Source organism: Zootoca vivipara, chromosome 8 (assembly GCF_965207765.1).
Source record: "Zootoca vivipara chromosome 8, rZooViv2.hap1.1, whole genome shotgun sequence".
NCBI classification, from domain to species: domain Eukaryota; kingdom Metazoa; phylum Chordata; class Lepidosauria; order Squamata; family Lacertidae; genus Zootoca; species Zootoca vivipara.
Window position 1 is genome coordinate 18,135,369 of NC_142591.1, and position 27,757 is coordinate 18,163,125.

The window sequence follows — 27,757 nt, forward strand, 5'->3', positions numbered from 1 at the left end:
AGAAAACCGGCTTCTAATGGCATTGCAGGTCAGATGCTGGCAACACTGTTGTCAAAGAGCTGGGAGGATCTGATGTGCACATGTTAGGGGGTGCTCTGTATGTGCAACCCAATGGCATACCGTGCCTGAGATCAGTTTTTGTTTTCCAATTCTGTTGCAAGCGGACATTCCTCATTGGTACTTAGTGATCCAGAAGCCATGTGATCTTGCACATTAAACTACTTTAAACAGCGATTTTGACTTGCTTAATTAGCTCTGCTAGGATTCCTAATCGCCGTGTGGCCTCCACTATGTACCATGTAATTATTGTGACATTAAATTCTCTCGCAGAGCTGTTTTGCTCTTGATGTCATCTTCTTTCCCGTTGGATATCTTGGCTGGTGAATTTACTACTGCAGAGAAATGAGCAACTCTAAAGAAATCTTTAGATATCATGTAGAATTTTGCATGGCCTCCCATGGGATGTGAATATTGTCTCCATAAGCCATAGCAGCTTGTGATAAGAGTGTGAAAATATAACAGCATTAAGTGCCAGCAGGTTTTTTTTAAAAAAAAGAATTAAATGCTGTTCAGTCACTGTGAGTGTTTTCACTATCTCACAAAGTAAAAAACCACATGCTTTTCTTTTTAAAAAATAATAATAATGGGAGGTTTGGATAAAAAACACACAAAACTGCCTTAAACTGAGCCAGACCATGAGTCCATCTAGGGTTTGGGATTGTGGAGGATGGTCAAATGTAAAGGTCTTTTCCAAGAAAGCCTTGTTAGCAAAGAACCTTTAAATTGAGATGTTAATCATTGAAAATTGAACCTTAATGAATGCAAAGTATGAGCTATGGTGCAAAATCTTTAAAAAGTTACTCCTCCCCCCATATAAAACTTCATTGGTCAAAATCCCATGGCAAGAAAGGAATAATAATAATAATAATAATAATAATAATAATAATTTATATCCTGCCCATCTGGCTGGGTTACTCTGGGCGGCTACTCTGGGCAGCTTCCAACAAAATATTAAAATACAATGGTCTGTTAAACATTAAAAGCTTCCCTAAAAAGGGGTTCCTTCAGATGTCTTCTAAAAGTCTGTTAGATGTTTTTCTCTTTGACATCTGGTGGGAGGGCATTCCACAGGGCGGGTGCCACTACCGAGAAGGCCCTCTGCCCGGTTCCCTGTAACCTCACTTCTCGTAGTAACCTCACTTCTCGTAGTAAGGGAACCACCAGAAGGCCCTCGGTGCTGGACCTCAGGGTCTGGGCTGAACGATGGGGGTGGAGATGCTCCTTCAGGTATACTGGGCTGAAGCCATTTAGAGCTTTAAAGGTCAGCACCAGCACTTTGAATTGTGCTCGGAAATGAGAGAGAGAGGAGAGTATAGGTGTGGCCTATATATATATATATCCACCAAAAAACCCAAGAGCATCTTTAGTGGCCTCTCCTCAGAGACCCCCACCAAATGAGATGGAGTGCTTTTTTTAAAAAAAAAGTGTGAGAATTCACCAGCATTTTAGTGCAAATGTATCCTAATAAACAAAGGGACGTGGGTGGCGCTGTGGGTTAAACCACAGAGCCTAGGGCTTGCCTATCAGAAGGCCGGCGGTTCGAATCCCTGAGACGGGGTGAGCTCCCGTTGCTCTGTCCTTGCTCCTGCCAACCTAGCGGTTCGAAAGCATGTCAAAGTGGAAGTAGAAAAATAGGTACCGCTTCAGCAGGAAGGTAAACGGCGTTTCCATGTGCTGCTCTTAGGTGTGTGGCATTGCCAATATAAGAGAACAAGGCAGGCATTCATGGTGATTTCGAGCACCTCTTTTTCTATCAGCACTTCGCGCACGCGCAGAAGCATGCCTTCGGCGAGCGAATGTCTCGACGAGCGAACGCCTCCGCGGAGGTACCACTGTAATATAGATTAAATGTGGCTGGCTTCAACCCTATCTGAAGTTTAGCACAATATTTTCCAATGGGCTTGCAGATTCCATGTTGTGGGAATTTTGTACATCTGAAATTTGCTTCTTTGCTGTGACTTTTCTCCTGAAATTTGCACTTTGAATTTTTACTCCCCAGATACATTCCTCCTAGCTATATGTCAGCATGTGAAAAACAAAGATGCTGAGCAGACAATTGAGAGGTTCTCTGAGAGGGCATGATTGATTGCATTTAACCAACTTATCATTAGCCTTACAGCTTGTCTTTTTACCTTCATTCCTAAATAATACCATTAGGTGTTGCATGAATATGTGGGGCAGAACTGCACAATGCACACTATAAAACAGCAGCCCCCATACAATAAGCCAACAAAAGAAAATTATAGCTGTTATGTAGAACTCACTGAAACATGCAATTATCCACCTGTGGGGGGGGGGAGAAAAAGCCATCAATGAATGATAGACATTCATGGTGTCAATTTGTTCGTCAATCAACAGACAATCTGAAGCTAAATCTCGGCAAAGACAATATTTTCCAAATTTCAGGAAGTACGTTTTCCGTGTAACCTATCATTTGGGTAGTAAGGATCTATCTAATCTTGCGGACCGGTAGCATATTTTGAAAGTTATGTTCATCATATGTCAAAATCTGGCAGGGAACCATGAATAAGGGCCATGAAAAGCGCTCAGAAACATAGTTCAATATCAGGAGCTGTGAGGGTCTGTGGAAGCATGTTAGCATATTTCTGGGATATTTATTTTTTTCTTCCTCCAGAGACCTCAGTGTGCTGTACATGGGTTCACCGAGAGACTGACCCTCTGACTTTATTGCTTACATTTTATTTTATATTACCAGACAGACATAGCTTTTAACTGAGGATAACACTGCACACATCTGATGAAGTGGACTCCAGTCCACAGGAGCTTATGTCAAAACCCATTTGTAAGTATATAATGTAAAAGAACATTCATTGTTGCTTGGTCAAAGTCAACCAGTGAGCTTCATGGCAGAATGGGGATTTGAACCTTGGACAACACAGTGTAGATGTTGATTGTTGAGTACAGAGTGGGAAGACTTCTTCTTCTTCTTCTTCTTCTTCTTCTTCTTCTTCTTCTTCTTCTTCTTCTTCTTCTTCTTCTTCTTCTTCTTCTATACCTGGAGGTCTCAGGACAATTCACAGAAAACATCAACATAAAAACCATAGTATATATAATCAAATAAAAAAGAACAACCCAATAATACCCAAAAGAACCACATTTTAAAAGGTTATAGGATGTCATAAATGATTGACTATTGAGTCATCTGGGTCTTTGAATTCTTGGGTTCAAATGTGAATAATATTTGGGGGGGTTTAGGGGGAACTAGCAACCCCTTTCCAGAAGCTTTTGGACCTACCTGATTGCTTTCTGAACTTGGAAGACTTCAAAGAGCAACTTGCAGGATCCAGGGATGAGCAGCATCTAAAATGGCATCTCATGGAGAAACATGCAGTATAATAATAATAATAATAATAATAATAATAATAATAATAATTTTGCAGGGCACTGATATCAGGAGTAGAAAAACAGTGGGTGCATGCTTGATTCTTTCACTTTCTCCTGTTTGTTCACTCAAAATCACCCTTAGTTGATTTCCCATTCATCGGGGAAAGTGCCAAGGACCCTTTAACTCCCCCTCCCACTGGGAAAGAAGCAGTTGGGGTGGGGCAGTTTTGAGTAGAGAAATGGAAGAAATCTGCTGGTCCCCCACTTCCAATTTCAGCTTTTATTTATTATTCAAAAACTATTGCAAATAATTTATTTGCATATTTGTATTTATGTGCAAAAAAAGAGTCTAAGAGCAGTGAACAACATCATATCAACAACACAAGACCGTTGATGGGGGTAGATGGCCTACAATATTTGTCACATTTGCTAAAGCATCTGCATGGGTTGCCCAAATGCTACCAGGCCAGATTCAAGGCTCCGTGTTGATATACAAAGTCCTGAATAACTTGGGTCTAGGATACCTTTAAGACTGCCTGAACCCTTATATCCCAGCCCGATCTCTGAGATCCTTGGGAGCAACGCTGTTCATTGTCTCCCATGTTACAGAGGACTAACTGGTCTCAGCCAGAAGAAAGACATTTAGTTATGCTGGTTTCATGCTGTGGCGTACTCTTCCAGCAGAGATTTGGCAGGCATCTTTCCTTTTCAATTCAAGGCATCTATTGAAGGCTTGTTTTCCATTCTGACAAGCCTATGCAGTGGTTTTAAAAACGTTTTGGAAAAGCCAGTCATGTTAATGATTGTTCTGCGCTGCTTTTAAAGCTTTTATTATGTAGCTGAAAACTGCCCTGGTGTTTTGTAAGACGGCGGTAGGCAAATAATTTTTTACAAATAAAATAAATGTACTTCTCAATTCGGTGGATCACATTAATTAATCGAACATAGCAGGATCAGCCCTCAAGGAAAGGATTGGCGGGCAGATGAGCTTTGAGCAGGGGCCTAAATGCAAATGCCCAAACCGAAAATGCCTGCCTGGAGTTCATTGGGAGCACATTCCAAGAGGCATATAATGCCACACAAAGGGTTCTGGTCTTTCTGGACATAAGATGAGCTCAGGGCACTGCTTAGAGATAGGTAGATTGTATGGAAGAAGACTCTTGGAACCACTCATCATGTGCAGTTTTGACCTCCATTTTAGCTAGAATGGGTCCTCATGAATTGCCATGTTAATTTGGTACCATTCCTGAAACTTTCAGGGACAGTTCATGGCACCCTATACTAATGTTTTCTTCATAAACAATGCATATTAGCTGACAGGGTTTGAACATGGTGTGCATAAGCAGCCAATCGCCTTATTTCTAAAGCTTGCTTTATGTAAATGCATATTGCTTGCATTTGGCCTGTTAAAACCTAATTTACAGTTTGTGCCCCAAGAGGATAAAAAGTTATGCCTATATGCTCTACTGTGTGTCCCTAAGAAACAATTCTCTCTGTAACTGTGATTCCCCCCCCCCTTCCCATGGCAAATTGGTTCTGAGATAGGAAAAATAAACACATTTGTTTTCATGAAATGCTATAGGGAAAGAAAAGTCATCATTTTCTTCTTCTACTTCTTAAAGAAATGTGCCACAATAAAACCAGTGTCTGCATTCAGGGTTGCAATTTTTGTCTTTTGCACAAAGGTTTCACTTTTTAACTGCAATGATTGCTTTTAAACACAGGGGAAAACCTTCTGCATGGATAATCACAAGTAACTCACATGTTTGAAACATTCGTGATTTGGGATTTTAGAAGGATGACTCAGCATCATTTCTGGATAAAACCACTTCCGCACCTGCGTCGGAGGTGGAGTTGTGGGCGTCACGACCCAAACACGCACGCAGGGGCTGAGAGTTCAGCCCCTACGCAATCGGGGGGGGGTGTTCCTGCCCGGAACATTCAGGGGCCGACGAATCCAGTTGCCCGGGGTGTGTGTGCTGCTTCACTCTTTTTTAAAAAACTTTTAAAAAGACTTTATTTGATTTCAAATTAAAAATACACTCACAAACATACTAAAGAAATAATAACATACAGAACAAAAAAAATAAGATAGAAATAATAACATACAAAATCATAATCAAAACTTACAAAATCAAATTGCAGGTAGGTAGCCGTGTCGGGACCCAGGTGGCGCTGTGGTTAAACCACAGAGCCTAGGGCTTGCTGATCAGAAGGCCGGCGGTTCGAATCCCTGTGACGGGGTGAGCTCCCGTTGCTTGGTCCCAGCTCCTGCCAACCTAGCAGTTCGAAAGCACGTCAAAATGCAAGTAGATAAATAGGAACCGCTACAGCGGGAAGGTAAATGGCGTTTCCATGTGCTGCTCTGGTTTGCCAGAAGCGGCTTTGTCATGCTGGCCACATGACCTGGAAGCTATACGCCGGCTCCCTCGGCCAATAATGCGAGATGAGCGCGCAACCCCAGAGTCGGTCACGACTGGACCTAATGGTCAGGGGTCCCTTTACCTTTACCTAGCCGTGTTGGTCTGAGTCGAAACAAAATAAAAAAATTCCTTCAGTAGCACCTTAAAGACCAACTAAGTTTTTATTTTGGTATGAGCTTTTGTGTGCATGCACACTTCATCAGATACGTATCATACCAAAATAAAAACTTAGTTGGTCTTTAAGGTGCTACTGAAGGAATCTTTTTTTATTTATTTTTACAAAATCAAAATCGTACATAAATAATAATAATATAATCCTAATTAAATAATAATAATATAACATAATATAATGTAAATAATAATAATTATAATAAACATAAACATAAAGAAAATCATAAAGAAGACTAACGACTAACAAAATCATACATTCAAACTTTCATTCATACTCAAAATCGAAATGCACTTCATCTATATTCTTTACTTCCTTTATATAATCATTTCATTTCAGACTAAGATTCCCTTCCCCCTCCCTTTCCAACTTCCAGTCTCTCCTATATATTGATTGTTTTTCTTTTGTTTAATGCATGCTTAATTCCGATTTCTCTTTTTCTCTAATTTTCTTGCCCTTCATAAATCTGCCACAAGATTCGCTTTTTCTACCTTGGTCTTTAAATATATTTCAAAAGGTTCCCAATCTTTCTCCGCTCTCTCCTTACCTAATCCTTTTGAGATCCCATTTTTAATGGCCAAATTTTTATATCCCATTAATTTTGTCTGCCAATCTTCTATCTTCGGAATTTTATCACTTTTCCAATTCTGCACGATTAGGATTCTGGCGGCTAATGTGGCGTATAATAACACACACCTATCTTTTACCTTTATTTCTTCATTCAACATACTCAGGAGAAATATTTCTGGTTCTTTTCTGAATGATGTTTTAACTCGTACCTACGGGACCGCCTCTCCTGGTATGCCCCACGGAGGACCTTAAAGGTCTGCAAAGAATAACACCCTGAAGATTCCAGGCCCCAGGGAGATTAGACTGGCCTCAACCAGAGCCAGGGCCTTTTCGACCATGGCCCCGGCCTGGTGGAACATTCTCTCACAAGACCTGGGCCCTGCGGGATTTGACATCTTTCCGCATGGCCTGCAAGACGGAGCTGTTCCGCCACGCCTTTGGTTGGGGTTCAGTCTGATTCTTTTCTTTCTGTATAAGAACAAGCATTAAAGAGGCCTCCTAGCCTGCTCACAGGTCCTTTATAAGACCACTGGTAACAGCTGGCCCTGGAGATATTAACCACTCTCAATTTTAGCCGTGGACTGCCATCTGTCCAGATTTTAATTTGCTCTGAACTAATTTTAAGATGTATTTTAATTAATTGATTGCCAGTTTTTATGTTCTTATGTTGTTTGTATACTGTGTTAGTTTTGTGATGTTAGCTGCCCTGAGGCGTGGCTCTGACCAGGGAGGGCGGGGTACAAATTATCATCATCATCATCATCATCATCATCATCATTAATCTCCAGCAAATATTGCTCCCATGAAGCAGTTGCTGAGACTGAAGGTCTCTGCCTCAGCCTTAGCTGCCTAGGTCTCCTCCTCTCCAAGGTTTTCCCCAAGCAATCTGAGACTATGCCTGTGTGAAGTGAACTACTCTCCCATTTTCATGCCTCTCTTGGTTCTGGGAGACCTGGGGAGGGGAGAGGAGCTTGTCACAGCAGGAGGCAGAGACATCCATTACTCTTCATCAGCTGGACTCATCTCTGCCTCTTGGCCTCCTTCCTCTTGCTTCAGCTTCTGCCTCCGCCATGAATAAAATGTATTTGATATCATTTCTTAATTTTATATGGAGAGATATTTGCAAAATTAGGGGCTGGGGTGGGAATTAAGGATGTTGCTAGAGAATTATTGTTGCTTCTGACCCATAGTGCATTTATGGTTGTTATTATAATTTTTAAAACTTAATTAAATACAGTATCATTTCTAGATATACCTGTATATATATTTAATAAACACTTATTTTCCATGTTTGAACTGAGCTATTTTAAAGCCCTAAATCCATTTAAGTTTTGCCATCACCTGTAACAAAGCATGGCAAAATTGTGGCCCAATGTCTGAATTTCCCCTCTGTTCTGCATGTATAACTTGTAGCACTGCAAGCATCCAAGCCTTTGTTCCATGTTATGGATTATTGGCACCATGATTTAGAGTCCATTTGGTTGCTATGCACTTTTGTGCCAACTTGTTCTCTGCTGCTCTTTCTCATATTTTGTGTTGCCTAATGGTTTATGTTGCTAGGTAACACACCTACTTTTCTCGGTTACCATAGTGCCCCCTTCAGAGGAAGACAGAGCAAGCAGAGACAAATTCTCCTCTAGATAGTGGGTGAGTGTAGAGAGAGAAAAAAGTTTTCACTCCACGATTGACTTCAGATTTTTCAACACATTCCCTACATAAGTGCATATTTGTAACTAGTTTGTGCAGTACTCACACATCTTCCCTCGAGATTGCACATTTCCCAGTTGACTTGTTTATTCCTTCATTTTATGCAATCTATCCAGCAAGGATTTTCTGCCAGTATCCCAAAATATCAAAAACAGGCAGCAGTTCTTTCCTTTTGTTCTGTTGATGTTGTTCTGTCTTTTTTTCACATTAGGGAAAAAAACAAGGATACAGCAGCAACAGAACAGAAGGAATAACCTTCCATGTATATGGTGGATTTTTCGGGATATTGGTGCAAAATTGGGTCTGGGTAGATTTCATGAGAGTGAATTTCTCTCACACACTCATTTCCCATGCTTGTTTTGAAAAGGCAGTATAGCTAGTTGGAGACAAGTAGAATCAGAGTTAACATCTGAGGGAGGAACATAAACTTTGGAAAATGCTGCAGTATTAGGAGGTTCAGAGTGCAACCTTGGGAGCTTGCAGGCTGTCACTATTTTTGAGCAAGGGGCCCTCACGTACCAGCAAATGTAGGTTATGCAATTGAAGTTGAAATGGTGTAACTGCAGAAGAAACCCACTTCTCCCCATATTTCTTGCAATAAGGAAAATGACAAAACAGTGCACTTGGAAGTTGCTTGATGCAACCTTGTCTTGCCTCCTCACAAACAAATTAGGACGAATGAGCTATAAACAGCTGCTGTCATCTACCTCCCTAAAGCCTTTCTGAAAATCAGGATGAATGCTCAAGACACATGTCATCTGGAAGCAACTGCATATATCCGCTTATCCCGTTAATATTTCCTAGGCACAGTGGGGGGTTTTCTGGGGATACTCAGGTGTATGCCATGCCAGGTCTCTTTTTGTTCTGGAAGAAAAGCTCTGGTTAAAAGTGTGGTACTTACTGTAACAACTTCATGGTGAGTTCCAGACCATTTTTTCTAGAAAAAAAACAAACCCATGGCCATATCTGTGTTCGTGAATATTACCCTCTTCTTAAAATTCAGAATGCTAGCTTGCTTTTCCACAACAATGATTATACGTACTATAAGAATTCATTGTGGCCAAAACTCACATTATGCCAAAGTAATTCAAGAGATCTCACATGAGGTCTTTGCAGCCCTTGCAAATGGGCTCTTAGTTTCCATATCTAAGGTCCTCTTCTTCAGACAAGTGGACTTGAGGTTTGTGACACCCATGCCCTTATGAACCACCCACTCTGATCTTGATGAACCCTTTTCATTATTATAACATGTAGCTGGCCAGATTTTCAACATTATGTTTAAGAAGCTTCCACTCGTCACCTTGCTCCAGGTATGTGACATTTACCTGTCCGCCAAAAATTCAATGAATAACCTCATGCATCTTTATATTCTTTCATCATTCCATCTCTGCAACTCTCATATCTTTCTATTTAGCCATAACCTCTTCCTCTCTGTTCGCCCCCCTAAACTCTGTCTCCTTGCCGATCTCTGAACTCCTGCCAGCTCTTATAAGACACGTCAATTTTGTACTTCTTTTCCAAGCCCCCTTCTTTTTTTCCCTCCCACCAGTGTCTGTTTCATTTCTGAATAGTTTCATGTTCCTAGCATTAATTTTGAGCAGATGACATTTCTACCGCTAAGATAGTGTAAGCTAACCTGGTCTCAAATTGCTAACATATTAGGAAAACACCAGTGTGGCCTGCTTACTCCTGTGCCTTTAACAGTGGAAACCAGCAGGAGAAGGCTTTAAAGATATGGAGATAGGTATTATCATCACTAATGTCTACAGATCAAGCTGCTGTTCAAGGCATAGGAGAAGAGGCCAATTTTCAAAAATGAACATCCTTAATAAGGTCACCTCTCTCATTCTAACAAGGTGATTTTTTTGCCAAACAATTTGCTGTCAGATCGAATTCCTTAATTAAGAGTGAATTCTGGATTGAATAATAATAATAATACCAGGGTTGTCCATTGATTAACGATTTGTTAGTTGATTAATCATCTGCCATGTAACCAATTAATGGATGAATTAATTACACAATATTTCACCTTTCTAGAGCACCTGTAGCAGCCAGACACCGTTCATGATATTTATTTAAAAAACACAGGCACTGCTTCAGTCTTACAATCCAAGCAAATCCGTTTGATAAGTACCAGCTCTTTAATATACAACAGGAAAAGACAATGTAATTAATATAACAAAATGATTGTTCAATGATTGTTTCATTTTTCCAGTTGTTCTAATGAAAACATGCCAGAAATGCAATAGCTTCTACATAAATGTCTCTGAAATAATATACTTACGTTGAGGTTATTTTTTGTTTGGACATGTTTCTCAGCTCCACTAATTAAAATGCCTACTGATTAACATTGCTTTTGATCAATTAATCACCTACAACTATAGTAGATACATTCACCAATTAAAACTTGCAGCCCTAAACTCTTCCTTTATATTTGAGTGATACAATTTCCTTCGTGTATTAAAAATAACCTAGACTAACATCACTTCAGCCAACCACATGCTTTTGGGGACTGCATTATTTTGCTATTAGTTGTATATCTTAAGTCAGTAGTAATGGGCATCTTCATTATGATAGGCTGTAATGGTGAGAGAGAGGGGAGAAATATTTCGGTTCAAAAAAATCTCTCCAGAAGAGCTCCATTAAGGCATCCAGCTGAATGTAGTAGTGAGGGCGCAAACTGTGTCCTTGGGACACATTCCCTGGCCCTGTTCCCACATCATACAGGTGTTGCTCACTCATCCACTTCTGGTATTCATGCACTCAGAATGACAGTGAGGAGTGAAGGAGATTGGCACCATTGGGAAGTTGCTGATACTGTTGTTTTCAATGAATTCATCACTTAATGCAAAATGTCTCTATGTGACTTACATGTGCAATCAAAAAACAACCATGCAGTTTCACAATAAAACAACAGTACTCCAAGAACTCAAAAAATGTAACACATCAAGAAGTATGATAATCACATTCTTTCATGGGAGAACATGTTAATGCCAGTGCTTGGTGGGTCTTGCTTGGAAAAGCATTTTATAGACTGGGGGCTAAAACTGCTTACCCTTCAACATGTATCCGATGAAAATAATAATAATAGTAATAATAATAATAATAATAATATATTAATTTATTATTGGCCAAGTACATTTTCCAACATACTTGGAGTTTGTTTCGGCTACATTGCAATGTAAAACACTGTTCCACTCACAATACAAATAAGCAAAGAAACCCACCCATAATTGACCTCCCCTTCAGCTACACATCTACAAATTTAACAATTTAATGGCAAAAGGGGAAAAACTGTTCCTGTGCCTGGCCGATTTTGTATATGAAGACCTGTAGCGACGTCCAGATGGGAGTAAATCTAGCAGATGATGACAGGGATGTAAAGGATCTGCTGCAATTCTATTCAATATTATTATTATTATTATTATTATTATTATTATTATTATTATTATTATTTTATTTATATCCCACCCATCTGACTGGGTTGCCCCAACCACTCTGGGAGGTTTCCAACATAAATAAAAACATAATAAAATATTAAACATTTGAAAACTTCCCTATACAGTGGAACCTCATGTTACATATTCTCCTCCTTATGAATGTTTCGGGTTACGAGCTCTGCTAACCCGGAAGTAGGTGCTCCTGGTTGCAAACTTTGCCCCAGGATGTGAGTGGGAGCCCACGCACCAGCGGCAGTGGGAGCCTCCATTAGTGAAAGCACGCCTCAGGTTAAGATCGGTTCCGGGTTAAGAATGGACTCTGGAACAAATTAAGTTAGTAACTGGAAGTACCACTGTACAGGGTTGCCTTCAGATGGCTCTGGGCTCGGATAACTCCACACCCTCCAACATTTCTTTGATGAAAATAGGGATGTCCTAAGGAAAAGCGGGGCAGGTTCAAATCAGAAACTGAGATGGCTTCTGTAAATCTGGGGCTGTCCCTGGAAAATAGGGACACTTGGAGGGTCTGCAACTGTAAAGACCTTCTTTGAAAAACTCTTTGAACCCGGAGAAGGGACTTACAAAATGAATGCAGGGTCTGCACATTTAATTCAGGAGAGGCTTCCATGTACAACCCTATACATTCTGCACAGTTCTGTACCTATACATTCAGCCAAATGTCTGAATACTGCTAATCCAGTTCAAAATTCTGCTGCTGAAGTCCTACTGAAATGAGTAGGAGCTCCTCAACAACACTATAGTGGCAATATCCTTTGCTTGAAAAGTCCCAGGAAGTCTGACGTTGATAATGAAAACATCTTATGAGCAACAAAGTGTAGCATCAGAATGTCAGGATTTGGGATGCCCATTCCACTTTGCAGAAGCAGGCTGTTTGCCTTTGAGACAGGCTCTGGTGCCTTGAGTCATAAAAAGGAGCCATATCAGTGCAAGCTTCACAGAACTTTGTCACGCCAGCCGCAAGTTTCCTGTGCAGCCATATATCTGGATCAGGAAAATGCAGCCATCAGCTGTTTTTTTTTTTTTTTTTGATGGCAGGAATGAACGTGCAGAGGGAGAAATAAGCGAGAGAAGAGAAATAAGCAAGTCTGCGAGGCATTTTGAAAGATAAAAGGACAAGAAATCATAAACAGTAATAAGCTCGAGAAGCACTAAGGTCTATTAAATGCAGCCCATAGCACAAATAAACTATATGCCCATGGTGGGTTCGGATGGGGGAAGAGGAAGAATGCAAGAAAATTGACTGGTTGAAAGCATAAGCATGTCATTCAAGCTAGTATATCCACTTTAGAGATACGTAAGTTGGGTCCCTCACCTAGAGTCAGGTTCTTGACAAACTAAGGGCCCTTCAACATGGTGCACAAATACATAGAGATGGCTATCACTACAGGGAACTCTCCAATACCAGAAGCATTTCCTATTCCAAACACAGAGCTGAATATGAAAAGAAGCCCTTCCCAACTACACCCAAAGCCCATCCATTTATTTTCAGGTTGTGAACTGAAAGTGGCCTCTAGAGCATGGGTAGGCAAATGAAGGCCCGGGGGCCTTCTAAATCTGGCCTGTGGACGGAAATCAGCTTGTTTTTACATGAGTAGAATGTGTCCTTTTATTTAAAATGCATCTCTGGGTTATTTCTGGGGCACAGGATTTCGTTCATTTCCCCCCAAAAAAATTTAGTCCACCCCCACAAGTTCTATGGGACAGTGGACCGGTCCCCTGGTGGAAAAGTTTGCTGATCCCTGCTCTAGAGCTTAAATCATCCCTTTAAGGGATGTGCCATTTATTGTGGAGCAATGCTTAAGTAACTTCACCCACAATCTGGATTACAGCACTTCTAATTAAATGTTCTCAATGACAAATCAAAGCACTCCATTTCCACTGGGCCACTTTCATGTGGCAGCAAGAAACTCTTTGACATTTTAGCGTTGGGAAAGTGCAACCTCTTGCAAACTCTTTTTGCCTCTCTCACATTTGCTCGCCCTAACCACCCATTGAGCTGCTGGGACAGCTTCTTGCGATACATTCAGACCTCATTAAGATACCAATTAGTGACTGAAATCACGAAGGAGAATATGGCTATTTAGCATGGGCTGTAAATAACTGCCTTGATCGCACAGCAAGAGCCACAGCCTTGATGCCTGACTCCACAGGTAAGTAAAGAGTATCATAATCAATAGTTCAGTGTGCCAGGGCACAATCATTCCATTCTTTATAAGCCAGTACAAGCATCTTTAAATCAATTCAGCCTTTGACAAGAAATCAGTGCTTACAATATAGTACCCATTTGGACTTTATAAAGGTTATGTTTACAGGGTACCGTGGTAGTCGGGAATCTGTACAAGCTGGAGTTTATGAACCAAAGCAAACATCTGGGGGAACTGGAAGTAAGGCTCTTGAATTGTCTATGTCATGTTGTTACAAGCAAAAGAAGAGAAAAGCAGTGTGACTTGGTTCATAGCATCTTTCTCAGCTCTAGTATACTATACTAAAATTTGATGGAATTCTGTTTTTACATTTTAAAAAATTCTAGAGGAGGGATGCATCCATATTGTAGCATCATTTGGTATCTTCTCTGTTCCAAAAATAGAAATAGACAAACTGATGCCTTTTCCCATTATTATTTTAATTAAAACAAAAATACTTTACTTGCTTAAAATGTACAACCCCTGTTGGTCCCACAATCTGCTACATTCCCACACCTAGGCGGGGACTGGGGAGCATCTGAAATCTTTGATGGGTGTATCCTGCAGAAATCAAATACTGATGATTAGACATACCGTTTTGCAGACCTGCCTTTATGGTCTCAAGGGGTTGGCTGGTGATTGGCAATGCACTCCACTGATTTTTGTTGAATGCTATATTGCAGTGATGGCGAACCTTTTAGAGACCGAGTGCCCAAACTGCAACCCAAAACCCACTTATTTATCGCAAAGGGCCAACAAGGCAATTTAACCTGAAATGGTGATAATCTGCAGTAGCTGTCACTACTCTGACTCGTATTTAGCCTTTAAGAAAGAAGTACCTGGTTACCATATTGCATTGCATCTGGGGAATTTGTGTGAAGTCTAAGCAAGCTCCCTCAGTGTTTGCATTGAAAGAGATGCATATAGATCTTTTTGCTGTTCATTCTCATTCTCCGCTCTGGCATGCATGCCATAGGTTCGCCACCACTGCTATATTGTCATAAGGGATGCTAATTTCTGCCTCTTCACTCACACTGTAAAACCAAATCCCTAAATTATTATTTTAAACCATTCCAATTTGTGGGATTTTAGAACAGCCAGATCAGTTAAGTGTTGCTAAATTAGCTTCATTGCCCTTTTATTTCTACCAGGTAACATGTCAAAATGAATGATGAATATCTACAGCCTCTGATGTAAGACTAGCTAAGACATTATCCAAACTAAATGTTTAAATAATAGAGGAAATTATAAATATGCTCAGCTTGCATGAACACTTTCAAATGGATGCTGCCATCTGTATTTTTCAAATTACGAGGCCAAGCTTCAGGGATGGTTTTCATCTGATTTTGAAAGAGAGAAAACAGACCTGCCATTTACCTCCATGAATAGAGCAAATTGAGATGTCCTCAGAATTCATGGATAATACAAACAGTAGTAGAATTCTAAAGCTGAGTCTTAAGGCCTGGGAGGAGAAGCAATTTGCCCCTCTTCCATTAGGATCAGGTTTTCCCCGATTGCATTGTTTTCACTTTGTTCCCTACAACTCAGTAGAGTGTACGGTATGTTGATACTTATATAACAAAAGAGAAGAGCTATAGTCTGGAAAACAGTCCTATCCCAGGCCTACCACCGAGTGGCTAGGTCAGTGACTCTGTTATAGCCTGATGTCAAGGAGCTGTCAATGCTTTATTAGCAGAAAATAACAACACAGCAGAGTCCTCTGGTCTGTCTTAATCCAGCTAAGACATTGCTGAAACTGACCACTAGCTCTGCCCTCCCCTCTCTAGGCTCTCACTCTGGATCCCTCTGAAGCAGACAAAGGCTATGTCTAGGGGGTGATCACCACCTTTAAACCTCAGCAATGTGCAGGACTCTTCTCAAGTGGGTGTTAGAGGGGTGGGGGGAGAGCCAGCAGGATTGCGTCTAGCCTGCTGCTGGGTATCAAGGGCAAACTCTGACTCGTCTCTGTCTGAGTCTGCTCTCACACTGTGACTCTCGGCCTCTAACCCTGTCTTGGAAGACCCTCCTTCTCCTGACCCATGCTTCAACCCAAGTTACATTGTTCTTCCATGTATGTTGACAAACATGCAAGGTTCTGAGTCAGCTTTTCTGTGCCAGCAGCCTCTCATTGGGCAGAATGGAGCCAGAGTCACAGTAAGAAGTATAATCCCCCCAGTTATGCATTATCATTCTGGAAGGATGTGTCCCCTGAACATGGAGAATTAGTTTGCAGAAGTGTACAGAGACACATGTCCAGAGAAAGCAAAGCTGCAGGGGACCCTCCATGGCTTAGTGCTTCCTGGCCCTATTGTGCTTCTTCTTCTTCTTCTTCTTCTTCTTCTTCTTCTTCTTCTTCTTCTTCTTCTTCTTCTTCCTCCTCCTCCTCCTCCTCCTCCTCCTCCTCTTCCTCTTCCTCCTTTTCTTCCTCTTCTTCTTCTTCTTCTTCTTCTTCTTCTTCTTCTTCTTCTTCTTCTTCTTCTTCTTCTTCTTCTTCTGTATTTTTATTACAGATTTTCTTGGTTTACAAAAGTATGTGCAATGTCTCTCTCTTTCTTCAAGTAACCATTTTTACAGATCAGTTTCATTTGTTGAGACATTAGGAAGAAAAGGGTGAAAGGTGGAGGGGGAAAAGGTGAGTGGCGGTGGGGTGGGGTGGCAATGTTTCTATTTTACTTAATAGATGTGGGGTTTTGTGTCAGCGTCGCTTGTGCAGTTTCTCTGCTATTCACGTGTGTTTCTTTGGTGGCGAGAGAGATTGGGGTTGGCCTAGGGTGTGGCTGTTTGCTTCTGATTGGCTGTGGTGATCTTTATTTTCAAGTGTGAGAGGGGTGGGTGGGTGTTTTGGATCAGGTTAGCCATGTTGATTTGTATGTTGCTGGTGGAATTTTTTGTCATTGGCCCTACTAAACATTTTCCAAGACAATAATTCCCATTTACACCACAAAGAACTCATAACCCACCTACTTTCAGCAGCCAGAAACATCATAACCAGACACTGGAGAGACCTGTCAGGAGTAAGCATGGACCAATGGTACCAAATAGTATGGGAAACAGCCTTACTAGAAAAATCAACCAATAAACTGAAACTGACATGGGGACAAATAGAAGAAGATGGCCTCAGCCCAGTATGGCTCCCCTTTATCACATACCCAGCCCTATTGTGCTTCTAGGCACGTCCATGTTATTTGTCTCCTAAAAGCTTGAGGGATTTGAGTCCATTTCTAACCTTGCCAGGCTTTGCCACCGCTGGAAACAGGTCCACATCAGCAAGGCAACTGTGTTCCTTGCCATCAGATGTGACTGATTCTGCCGTCTTTGGGTGCTTCTACACTGACACTATTTTCAGCTAGGATTCAATCACATACAGTGGTACCTCGACTTACAAAGACGATCCATTCTGCGGCGCTCTTCATAAGTCGAGGTTTTCAGATGTCGAAGCGCCCGTTCTCAATTTTGCGCTTCTGTGCATGTGCGGACCGCGCATGCCATTTCTGCGCAGGCGCAGAACGTGCGGGCGGCAAAAAGACTTCCGGGGTTGTCAACTTTGTAGGTTGAAACTTTTGGAAGTCGAAGCATTCGTAAGTCGAGGTACCACTGTACCAGCAAATCTTGGTTGTTTCAATTAAAATTTGGAGCCCATCCCCATAGGACCTTTTGTGATAAGGAAAGTGACATGAAAATGCACTGAAATGTATGGGGCAACATAGGGTTGTTGCAATGTTGTCAGGATGTGTGCTCAATAAATATTCCACATGGTATTTATTTATACCTCCCCCACAAATGCTCAGCAGTTGCGTCAGACTTCACTGCCATAAGCACAGTATAATAGGAAATACCTTCAACTACTTTAAAACATGTCATTTGTAGCTGGAAACTTGTCAGTTCATTTGGCCATAATGAAACAATAGTCAACATTTAAGGAGGCAGTATTTCCCTGATGGCTTTAGGTTTTGCACAAATTATGATGTCTGATTCTCATTACACATTCTTAATTTAATTTTTACGAGGAAAAAAGATCCACATGCGCTAGTTCTCAAGAGTGCAATAGTAACAAGAAATCATTTTGATAATTTTAAAGTGATGGAGTGCCCTATTATAAACTCTGTATTAATTTCGTATTAAAAATTAATTTGCTTTCTGCTTAATTTGAAATGTAGAGTAAATAAACAGATGGGAGGGGGATTTTTTTTTTTTGTAGCAAATGGCTTTTCAGATTTTCTGCTAGTGAGTTTATCCTAGGGTGGATAAACTCTGGTCCACTTAAAAGGTCCACTTAAAATGTGGAGTTGTTATTTATATATATATAGAGAGAGAGAGACAGAGAGAGAGAGAGAGAGAGAGAGAGAGAGAGAGAGAGAGAGAGAGAGAGAGAGAGAGAGAGAGAGAGAGAGAGGAGAGTCCATATCTACTCTATCTTCTGCCCAATTTTCCAGCCCAAAAGCCCTTATCACAAGTAATCTTTTAAGAGACCTGTATAAAGGTAAAGGTAAAGGGACCCCTGACCATTAGGTCCAGTCGTGACCGACTCTGGGGTTGCGGCGCTCATCTTGCGTTATTGACTGAAGGAGCCAGCGTACAGCTTCCAGGTCATGTGGCCAGCATGACAAAGTCGCTCCTGGCGAACCAGAGCAGCACACGGAAACGCCATTTACCTTCCCGCTGCAGCGGTACCTATTTATCTACTTGCACTTTGATGTGCTTTCGAACTGCTATATGGGGATGCTAATGTCAATTTTTGGTTTCTCATCTTTAAGAAAATCTTAAATTCATTTCTCCACAGTTTGTAATTATATTTTATTTCAGTCCTCATGAAATCTGGTGTGGATTCCTCCTAATTAACGTGTGTGTGTGTGTGTGTGTGTGTGTGTGTGTGTGTGCCCGCCCAGAGTGGCTGGGGCACAAATAATGTTGTTGGTGGTGGTGGTGGTGGTGGTGTTTCCCTTGGCTGATGATCCTTTCTCCTTCCTGGATTAAGGCACATAGGCCAATCCGGCCATCCAGCAATCATACTTTAAATGCAAGAATGCCCCAATGCTACATAATGAATCAAATTTGCATTAACGGAACTGAGAGCAGTGAAGGCAGTGCAAACAAATAAATGAATGTTTTTTTACAAGGAGTCCCAAACCATCATTTGAGGAGGAGTCATTTTTTGACACTACTGAAAATGTTGACAACGTTAAATCACGAGTGGTTTCAGCTCATCTCGAACAACAAATGTATTTCAGAGCAGTATTATTGCTAAAAAGAGTCAGGGACCTGATGCTTCCATTCTGTGGAATTTATTTGTGCCTCTCAACAGCATGCTTCAGTGTCCCCAGAGTCTTGCATCCTTGTCTTTATTTTCATTCGTGTCCATGAATCACGCTTATTAAAGACACATTGAAGAAAGTATTATTTCCCCCTTCCCCTCTTCTATCTTGGAGACAGTCCTTGTGCAATAGAAAATTGCCCCATTGTTCAATGATTGAGCTATGTTTTAAGTACACTAATTTCATCTATCTGTAGATGATTAAAAACAAAAAGCCCCCCCCCCCAAACAGGAGGACATAATTTCTTGAGAAATGGCATCATATGATCTACAGTTAGCAATAATAATAATAATAATAATAATAATAATAATAATAATAGTTTTATTTATACCCTGCCCATCTGAGCAGCTTATAGCACATAAAGGATTGTAAAACATTAGACCTTAAAAATTTCCCAATACAGGGTTGCCTTCAGATGTCTTTTAAAATCAGATAGTTGTTTATTTCATTGACATCTCATGGGAAGGCATTCCACAGGGCGGGCGCCACTACTGAGAAGCCCCTCTGCCTGGTTCTCTGTAGCTTCACTTCTCACAGTGAGGGAACTGCCAGAAGGCCCTCGGAGCTGGACCTCAGTTTCTGGGCTGAACGCTTGGGAGGGAGAGAGATGTTCCTTCAGGTGTACATGGCTGAGGCCCTTTAGGGCTTTAACATTTTGAATTGTGCTCGGAAAGTTACAGGGATTATATGATTTGTATCACTGACAAATTCAGAATTAGGCTAAGAAACACTTCGTTCTTAAATTCCCCAGATACTCTCAGATAGAGTCTGTGCTGCAAAAACACGCATTTGCAAATTAATTCCTGCACTAAGGGTTTTTAAATGTTAATATTAACAATAAAGTCAGCACTGAAATTTCATCCAGATTTAAATTCAAAGTGAACGTCTATGTTCCTCCTCCCATGAAACACCTGAGGAATTCTGAGGAAAGCCAGAAGGGTTTTGATAGCAAAATTTCTCAGGGGGTTCCATACAACCTTACAAAGGCACCAAATTCTACCTAAGCACCTTTGGATATTCTTCCTTTATACTAAGCAACTGAGGAATATTGTGGAAAGACAAAAGAGCTCTGATATAGCCACTACATTGCATCCTTCTGTGGCGGAATAGTGCCTGATGATGATTCCAGTTCATCATGGGTTAACCTATCACTCCCATGATAGGCAGGTGTTCCCTGGGAGGCGGGGCTAGACGGCGTTCTAAATGGAGGGGGGACAACCGTTGAAAGGCAGTTGGGGGTTGGCAGTTGGGCAGTGGAGGGTTAGAGAGGGAGCAGGAGGTTAGGTTTGGGTGGATGGGAAGAAAGGTTATAACCGTTATTATCAAGATGCAGGAGATGTATTAACAAGTCTGTATTATATGCAAAGAAGATATGCACTTTTAAGAACCAGAGGAATCCATGTTTTCAAGTTAAATAATAAAGTTAAATGTGCCTAAACATTTGTGGACTCGGGCAGTGTCTCAGTACCTTCTGAGGTGTGACTAAGAAGCAAGAACAAAGCTTTTCTGTGGAAGAGGAAACTGTTTGCTTTTCTCCTGTCATACAAAGGGCTGGTTAGCGAAGCTGAAGGAGCCACATAGTTGCCTAAGGGAGAGGCACACTATAGCAGTAGGGGTCCATGGGAGGGACTTCCCACTGGTGGCCATAGGTTTCGAACGCAGTGCCTGAGGTATTCTGGAGACAAGTCCAATTTGGACACTCGAGGTTTACTCCCGTTTGTATAGAAGCACAGGGAGAGACTCTGTTGTTAAAGCAGTGAGGGGTGGGAAAGGGGGAATCGTTCACACCTTCCCTCTTGGCTAAAAATGATGGCAGATTGCAGCTTGCATGCTCTCTACACTCCTTGATATCTGTATTAGTGATTTAAATTGATCACAGAAAAGCAGATGTTATAGGAAGCTAAGGATGGGAGATTTATATGTGGAATTTGGTGGTTCCAACCTAGTGGACCTTTGCCCACATCAGATGTCATGAATGAGCCAGCCCCCAGGGAAGGGTTGCAACCAGCAACCAGTGAAGGAAGTAGCCAGGAAGAGAGAGGGTTAACTGCCAGGGAAGAAGAGCGCAACTGGAATGCCAGTTGAGAAGAGAATGAGGGCGAACCAGAGCCTTGCCAATGCTCTAAAGAAGCGCAAAAGATCGAAAGAAGCAGTTCATCAGGCAGGGAAGAGCAAAGAGACAGTCCCTCAGAGAATGAGGAAGAGCCAGGAGCTGACCCTTTTAGTCCCAGGTCTCGGCGAATGGGAGGGTTACAGGATAGGAGGCAGGGCAAAAGACGCCAGAGGAAAAGTTATAAGGGTCATCATGATTGATGAGACTAGCAGCATGTTAGAGTCGTCTGGAGAACTCTGCTCGTTTTTGCAATAAATCTTCCTTTTTAATTAACCACGCTTGCAGTATTATCAAGTCGGAAACTGGGACTCCTGACATCAGACCACCACTTGCTCCATTGCTTCATGCACACCTGTAGTGTCTGCAGGGAGGACATGGCAATGGGGGGTCGGGAGCAGTTCAAAGGTTTTCTGTATCATGAAAACCACTGCTTATATAATTAAAACAGAGACTTACGCCCGTGTCTCTTTCAGAAGTCATTTTAATATCATTGATTTGGCAGGTGTCAAGCCCATAGGATAGGGAATCTGGTTTGATCCTTGAAGAAAACATGTGAAATTATGGTCCAGAGAAGGAAACACAGGTAAGACATGATGTGAAAGTGCTGCTCCCAACTTAAGGAGGGAATCTTTGCCACACCCTGGGCTCACCTAAAAAAGAAGACTCAGGAATATTGCCCAGGGGAGGAGTGGACAATGACAGACAGGTCCTAATGGGCCAATCCTGAGTGAGAGCTAGCTGCATTTTATTAGGTAGCTCTTCCCCAGGAGTGCCTCACTTTTTTCCAATTTTTGCACCCACCCTCCAAATTCCAACTAAATTGAGCTTTGTCCACATCAGACCATCTCCTTTTCCATGCATGCCTGTAGGTGCTGCATGGAGGACATGACAATGGGATGGGGGCAGTTCACCTAACCTAGTCTACTTCCTACCAACAGCACCCCTCCAAAGTCCTAGCTACAATGCTACTCATCTATTGTGGCCTGTCAAATGCTTAGCAAACCCATGTTTTAGAATGGGCAGCAAAATCCAGTAAGTTTATGGAGCCTCTGTTGGACCACCATCTCCAGCATTGTGTTCTGTCACAGGTTGTGCAGTCCTTTTGTCCTTGGAATGATGTATTTACAGTTTGCCCTAGATTAAATTTCCCCTTCCTATAGTTCCTGACTCTGTTTTACATAATGCACACCTGCGGCTGCTATCCTGTCCTATTGTATATGCATTTGGAACTGTTATGAAAAATGTACCCCAAAATGCGTTGCCTTTTAAGAAGGACAGACGCGGGTCGGAAGCTCCAAAATTTGCACTAAGTTCAGCTCCGCCGGGAAAATGACAGAGACCACACGATGCTGTCAGGAAAAACAAACTGATCCCTTTATTGCAGAATGCAAAGCTACAGCTGTAGGGTCCCTGCCTCTGGAAAAAAGGAAGGAACCCCGGGAAATGGTGAAGTCCCCCTATATACCCTCCTGTTCATGCATGGAAATCTCTGGACTAGGAGGGAGGGGGAGACAAGGGCGACAGGTGGGAGATCGGATTAGCTGGGTGCGGAGATGACTTTTCCTTTCAGATGGAGAGATGTCAATCTCTCTTCTCCTGTCGTTGATGGTGCTCCCTGTTGTTTGGCAGGAAGGGCAATCAGTCGAGATGGGTGCAGAGGTGGGGCAGTTCCTGGCGATTTCCATGGGGTGGAAGTCCGCCCGGCAGTGTTTTCCTCCAGGCCATGGAAGGGTGGGCTACGTTGAGGATGGCAATTTATTTGAATAAAGTTGTTCCAGCTAATCCCTCTATTGTCCGTGTGTCCTTGAATGGGTATAGGGTGGTAGTAGGGCAAGGTTCAGGTGGGTTGGGATCATACAGGGTTCATACAGAAAATATACCTGGAAAACATACCTAATGCAGGGATTTCTAATTAAAAGGTAGCAGTCCTGACATATACAGTTCTAAGATATAAAACAGCAATTCTAATACAGAGGCAGCGGATAGAGATTTCATGGTAAGAGAACATATAATAGGCTGTATTATTAACTTGAGTAGAAAAGTTTAACTTTGGATTTGGGCGGTTCCCCCCCCCCCCTTCTTCTGGGAACATTGTTTTGTTCTGGGCGGAGGGGAGGTGGAGAGGGGAAATGTGTGAGTTTATGCTAACTGTTGTGCATATGCAGATCCTTAAGCCTTCCTTCAGGCAGGGTCGAGTCCTAGCTGGAGGGGTGGGGAGACAGGGAAGATGGCATTGAACAGGATTCTGGGTATTGCAGCTGTCAAATTCTGTCACCCCTCTCTGTTCATTAATAATGGTGTCCTGCAAAACCCCCCCCCCAATATGATTTTATAACAGAACCATGGAGAAATAGGTAAATGAACAAAGGGGCATTGCTTTGTTTCCACAAGTATATATTTCAGCGGCACACTGCTTAAACAGCATAGGCTCACAAGCCCTCCTAAGGGAGCCTTTTGAGAAGGCTCTGCACTTATCCGTTCTTTTGAGGAAACCAGAAAATTGGTGAGTCATAATGATGCATGGAGCTCATCTCTGTTAGAAAACATCTTTCATTTGTCTACTGCTGAAAAATGTGCTCAATCCAAGTTTACCTTGATATCTGTTAGATGTAGGGAGAGCTTAACCTTCTTATGAGCCACATTAAATGATTACAGAAGTGTATCTTAGCTCTGTTTTTATGTCCCCTGATGCCAGGACATCATGTCTGTTGTTTTCCCCAAAGGGGTGTGGGTGAGTGTGTATCTCAAAGTAATTCTCAAAAAGAAACCTTTTGGAAGAGTAATGAAAAGGAGAATGAAACATCTCCACTGATATTGAGGAGCACCATCATGGAGCATTTAAGTACATGTGACTTGATGTTCAGAACACAGTGGCCAAAAGAAAAGAAAAGAAAAGAAATGTGGAACTCAAACAAACAACAAACACACAGTAGGAAAGCTTGAAACCCCTTTATAAAAACTGATTGTAAAATTTTAGCACAATGATTTCTCAACAGTTCAGTTTGTAATGATATTAATACCCGTATTAGCACGGCCTTTTGTACTGTAAAGTAGACTTGCTCTACAGAAGCCTAAACTGGATGCCACAACCAGACTGCAGAAACCCTTTCATCCCATGGACCACATTCCCTCATTCAGAACCTTCCAGGGACCACATGCCCATAACAGGTGGGGCCAGAGATATAAGTGGGTGGGATAACTGGTGCGACTCTCACTTTTGTACAGTAGGTAACATTCCAGTCACACAAAAGTAAAAGCTTCCTATGCACCTACAAGTCGCTCAGTCATTCATCCAGGCAAGCAAGCAAGAGGTGTTTTTTGTCATTTGTACAGTAGGTTACATTCTAGCCAGACAAAAGTAGGGTGTAGACTAGGAAAGGTGTGTTGCATAGAAAACATCTCAAGAGTCATACAGGCCTGGAGGACTGCATTTGGGCTGAGGTTCTACATAGACACCAGCTCTGGAAGGCTCTGGGTGCCAGAGGACCCACAATTTTTTTGTGTGAGTGCTGGCTCCAACCCGACTTCCGGTTTCTACCAGAAGTCACATCGGAGCCCCAACACAACCTCCTAGACACCGTGTGAGGCCCTGTGAAACCTCGGAACATGACTTCCGGTAGAAACCGGAAGTTTCATCAAGGTCTTGCAAGGTCTTGGATGTGACCTCCAAGACCCCGTGAGGTTTCAGAAGCAACCTCCAAGGCCCTGTCAGGCCTCCAAATGGAACTTCTTGTAGAAACTGGAAGTAGTGTGGGAGGTCTCGTGAGGCCTCAGAGACCCCACAAGGCCTCAGGAGAGCCACTGTGCTGCCAACGAAATGTGACATCATGACATCATGTTACATTACGGGCGCCATTGGGCACTCATAACCTGGGGCACAAGTCAGCGCTCCTAGTTCTACACCACTGTAGTACAGCATCCACTTGACTGCCATAAAATATGGCAGCATTGCCAATGCTTTGAGATGATGGTAAATGCAGGGCATCATGTTGGCTACCCTGGCGTAGTTTTCACTGAGATGGCAGCTGTATCAATTCGTGCAAGGTAGGGAAAAAGCTCCCATTAATGTTCTCAACCACCACCACCCCCCAAACAAAGCATATTGAGGAGGATGCTAGGATAAAACCTTTCTTCCCTGAATCTAGGAGTTTCTTGTCTGGAAGGAGTTATTCCTTTCTTTTTTCTTTCCGAATGAAGACTTTTCAGTGATGGTTCTCACTTGCAGTCTGAAATGATACAACTCAGACACAGGCAGTTCTATGACAAAAGTGAGAATGAAGCAATAGATGGAACAATGTTGCCTTCCTTTTCCACAATAAATAGAGCAGCTAGTTTAAGTTAAAACACTCAGCTATATAAAATGATTCCTGTAAGAAAGAAAAACAAACCCACATGGTTTACCCTGGATTATGACAGCTACAAAAACATCATTTTGTTCTTTCCCTTCCAATGCTCTTTATTTTCCATTACTATCCTTGCCAGCATCCTTTAACTATTGTAACCATTGTGGTATGACAATAGCACCTTTATTGCTGCTGATCAATCCACCTGGAATACGTATGCTGCTCTTTCATAACCAAAGTTTGCTAAGCAATTACTCAAATAATTTCTCTGATTTTTATTATTTATATGTGTATTCTGCAACCTAGTCCATATGCCAATAAGGATCTCATTCTCAAAATCTGTATCCTAATGTATAGTAAAGGGTAAAGGTAAAGGGACCCCTGACCATTAGGTCCAGTTGTGACCGACTCTGGGGTTGTGGCGCTCATCTCACGTTATTGGCCGAGGGAGCCGGCGTACAGCTTCCAGGTCATGTTGCCAGCATGACAAAGCTGCTTCTGGCGAACCAGAGCAGCACACTGAAACGTCATTTACCTTCCCGCTGTAGCGGTTCCTATTTATCTACTTGCATTTTTGATGTGCTTTCGAACTGCTAGGTTGGCAGGAGCTGGGACCAAGCAACGGGAACTCACCCCGTCACAGGGATTCGAACCGCTAACCTTATGATCAGCAAGCCCTAGGCTCAGTGGTTTAGAGTAGACCACAGCGCCACCTAGTACCAACCTACATACAAGTGTGGGTTTTCAGTCAGCTTTTTCATATTTGTAGAAATACGAAAAGGGTGTGTGGGAGGGGGTGGGGGGACTCAATGAATAAATCCAAGATTTTTAACAAAGCCATTAGGCAAAACTGAGTCCACCTCCAGCTCGCTCTGCAAAAACTGAAAGCCTGCAGCAAATAGACGTTTCAGCTCTTTTAAATCCAGTTCTTATTTAATGTGAAAACTTTTAAAACTAGCCCTGCTGATACAAGTTGTCAAATAGATACAGTTCTCTATTCCTGTGTAGCAGGATAGAAGGGGCTGTGGCTCAGCAAGATGGCTTACGATAGCCTTGCAGTGTAGTTCATAATTAATATTGCAAATCAGGCACAGATTGATTCAAAAAGAACCCTGTTTGTCAGAATTTCCAGTTAGGGGTAGGGCTGAAGCTGAGAGACTAGCTTTATAGGTCAAAACCAGCACTTTGAACTGAGCCCAGAAACAAATTGGCAACCAGTACAGTCAAACCAGGATCAGTGTCATATGCTCATTCTGTCTTGCCCGGGTGAGCAAGCTGGTTTTCAAATTCTATCCTGGCTGAAGTTTCCAAACCTTCTTCAGAGTCAGCCCAACGTATAATGCATAGTGGTATTCTAACCTAGAGGTTATCAGAGCATAGAGAACTACTACTGTTAGGCTGCCCCTGTCCAATTAGGGGCACAGCTGGGCCACAAGCCCAAACTGATGGAAGGCACTGTGCACCACTGAGGCCCCCTGTGCCTCGGGCAATGGGCCTAGTATTCCCGAGAGGTACCTGCTCCTTCTGAGGGAGTGTAACCCCATCAAGAGCAGGCAATTTCCAGCCATCTGGTCTAGGGAGCTGCTCAGTAACAGTGCCTCAACAGTGAATCCCCAAAGAACCTCTGCCTCTGGGCAGAACAGCATGCTTGGAGGCAAAGACACCTGAGTATCTGTTTGAAGAAGACAGAAAATTGTGGAGGGGAAGGGCATGTACTAAAACATGGAAAACAGCTCTCCATACAGAAATGTTTTGTCGCACAGCCCATTCATAGGTCTCAGTATTCTAGAATGTGTGGAAGTTATAAGCACATTACAAACTAGACAGAACTGCAATGCCTGGACGATTCACTCCTTTTGTTGCTCATTAAGCATTTTGCCGTAGGGTTCAAGCTCAGCAGGGTTTAGGCCCTATTTCTGTATGTCGCATAAGGCTTGGATTCCAAAAAAGCTCCTTAATCACTCCAATCCTTTTTGAGAGTGTCTGTGGTTCGCACAATACCCTTAGGATGTAAGCAAGCACATGAAATTCCCTGAGTCACATCAAGGAGCTGGCAGTGTTCCGAGAACCA